Consider the following 3,473-nt stretch of genomic DNA (forward strand, 5'->3'; position numbering starts at 1 on the left):
TGTGTGTGTCCAGAGAACTAGTCATTAAACATTTACAGCATATCACTAGTACCCTCTTTAGAAGGGCTTTAATGATAGCTAGTACCCACTGAGGACTTCTATGTGCCAGATGCTATTCTAAACTCCTTGTAGCTCTATGAAGTCAGTGCTATTATGATCCTGATTTAACAGATGAAGAAATCAAGTAATAGAGAAGTTAAATGCTTTGCCCAAGGTTATAGTACTAGTAAGTGATGGAGCCAATGAACTCAGGCATTCTGGGTCCCCTATCTTTAAGTATACTGCCCATATTTTCCCAACCATTACTCAGGGTACAAGCTCTAATAAATACAAGTGTATTTATGTAGACAACAGAGCATAAGACTTGAAATGGGAACTCTCTGTTCACAGTACCCATGAGTTAGAGGTTTTAATTTAATGCAAAATTCAAATAGGAGCTTCTATGGAATTTAAAAACAAAAAGCCAGCAAGACCAAAGAACAACCTGTAATAAAATGAAAAGCAGCTAACACATGCCTGGTACAGATGCCCAGTCAGTGGTGGTTCCATCCCCCTCCCCACCCCCGACACGTTCACACCCGCTTCCTTACATAGAATCCTCCGCAGGGTTAAGCGGATGGTCCCAGCTTCTGGGACTTGACCTCACTAACAAAGACAAAACTCTTCTAAGGTCCATGGGGTAAATCGACAATCCCATTGTGCATACCCCACCTTATTTTTCTTTTTCCTCACATGGAAGTTTGCTTGCAGTATTTTTCAAAGCCATCGGTATAAGGAAAACAACAAAGATACTTGGGAAAGATGATTTTTACTACTAAAGCCATCTAGAAAATGGAAGGGACGGAAGAGCCAGTTGGGATGTGATGAAGTCTGGCCGAGTAGGGGTCTGTCAGGTGCTGATTTCTTGCTGGTCATCGTTACTGCTCAGAGTGGGCGCCAGAGGAAGGATGCTACACTGCCCTAGAATACTTTATTGGACAATAAACACTTCGATTAGTCAGTTTGTCTTCCTCCCTTACAGCAATTAGAGGCATCTTACTCATGGTTTACCAGCATCCTGTCATGCTTGATTGATAGCCTGTCCTCCGAGCCCATAAATGTTATTAAGAGCCTGCGAATTGAGGCTAATTATTCAGTGCTGTGGGAGATATTCCCAACATCCTCCGACTCCACAGCCTTCTGCCCATGGAGGACTTTGGAATATGCCACTACCTGCAGAGAATAATTTTGAAGGTTTAAATTTAACTGATAGAATCTTCCAGAGCTGACTTATACTAGTGCCTGCAATAGCACAATTAAATATTAATTCCTCTGGCATAAAGATTGCAAATGATTTTTTAAAGCCCAGCTGCAGTACCTGGGGAATTAGAAACTTATGTCACATCCATAAGATGGAACATTATGCAGTGTGGCTAAGCCCCAAGTGGCTGTAGACTGTCTTGCTTCTTAGGACAGCTTCAGATGTCATACAGCCTAATAACACTGTACCCTCCTCCTCTCCTGGCCATGGGAGGGCTATCCAGACTGGAAACTTGTAGGCATGGTCCCTGCTGTCATGGAATAGGAAGTTTCACCCTCTGATCTCCTCCTTCATTGAGTCTGAGGAGGCCTTTTAGAAAGCCTAATCTATGACAGCAGTTTTCTCATTGGATGTGGACATGATCTTGCTGCCTGTCAAGATCAATGCCACTTTGCCCCCTCTCCTCTGATATTCTTCTATTTCAGCTGTAGGTGCCAAATCCTTTTGATTATATATGAAACACTGCCCTTGGTTGCTTTCATGTATGTTTTATGAGAACACCTAGGCATGAATATTTATTTAAGCAACTTGAAACGCATCTCTTTGATATTTTCTGTTCTGACTCATATTAAGGGGTAGGGGAAGGTGCATTATGTCATAGTTCACCTGTAATGGTTTCTGCCTCCTTCCTCCCCCTCACAAGACCAAATAGTTGAGTCATCCAGCAAATGGAAAGCATTGCCTAGGTTTGCATCAGTTAGCAGCATGACACATATTTCTGTTTTACTGATCAAACAGAACCGTTTCTTTTGCAACGTCAGCTTTCCTACGCAATATGTCCATAAACCCTTGTCATCAAACTGTTGCTGACTTGTTCAACCCATCCTGACTTTTGCCTCAGTTGGAATAACAGCTCTCACCCTCACCCCTTCTGTCCAAAGCCTCTTTTAAGTGATCTTCCCACCACAGTCAGAGGAATGTATTTAGAAACAAGGAGTTTCCCTAGAACCAAAAGATCCAAACACCCTAGAATGGCTAACTTTTTATAGTCTGATGTTAGCATATCTCTTCACTCTTATTCTCCTGCCATTCTTCCATATAGTGATAATAGTGACTATTACTGTTTTATTAAGAGTTTTCTAAATGCTAAGCACTGTACATGCACGATTACTCCTTGTGCATCCTGAGCTTTAACTGCACAGAGCTCCTCTAGTTTTTGGAAGGTACCACATTGCTTCACAACCTCCTTGCCTTTCTACAGATGCTGTTTCCTCCCCTAATGTCTCCTCTGCCATGGCAACCCCGACTCGTTCTTCCAGACTGAGCTCATGTATCATCGTCTCCAGAAGCCTTTCCTCACTCTTTTTTCTTCCAAGTCCATCTACTTTAGGAACAAAATGGAATGTTTTAGCTCAAGTAACCAGAGTACAGGAAAGACAGGAGGCCAAATGAGCTTCTGGAACAATTGGAACAAGGGATGTGAATGCTGCCAGGATGCTCTCTTACCATCGTTTTTTCCTTCTTTTCCTCAAACATTAGCTATCCTCTCTCACACTGACCATCACCACAAGGTTGGAGCTATTGCTCTGGCAGCCCCCAGTCTCTGCTACCAGGGAGGCACTGAGACTTGCTTTCCTTGATCTCACACTTAAAAATCCCAGGTCAGGGTTCTGATTGGTTCAGCCCAGTCAGGCACCACCCTGGGCCAATCATACAACCAGTGGAGGGGCAGAATAAGAAGAATGCTCCAGGAAGGGTTTGTAAGAAGGTAGCATTAATATATTTCTGGGGGGTGGAGAGTAGAGTGCTGGGCTGGCAAAACTCTCCATGTTTACAGTCCTCCCCAAGCCCTACTTCCTCTGTGCTTTATTATTTTTTAAAAATGTTCTTAACATTGAGAGCCTCTTTGTTTATCAACATTCCTTTTTTTCTTTTTTGGGAGATGGAGTCTCATTCTGTCATCCAGGCTTGCAGCCTTAAACTCCTGGGCTCAAGGATCTTCCTGCCTTAGCTTCTTGAACTACAGGTGTGCACCACCAGGGCCAGCTAATTTTTTTTTTTATTATTTTTGTAGAGACGGGCGCTGCCTATGTCGTGCAGGTTGGTCTTGACTTCCTAGCCTCAAGCGATACTCCCTCCTTGGCTTCCCAGAGCACTGGGATTAGCCACATGAGCCACCTTCCCAACCATAACACTTCTTTTAATAAACAAAGAAGCACATCCACACCCACCC

Source organism: Propithecus coquereli, unplaced genomic scaffold (assembly GCF_000956105.1).
Source record: "Propithecus coquereli isolate 6110/MARCELLA unplaced genomic scaffold, Pcoq_1.0 Scaffold68, whole genome shotgun sequence".
Taxonomy (NCBI): Eukaryota; Metazoa; Chordata; class Mammalia; order Primates; family Indriidae; genus Propithecus; species Propithecus coquereli.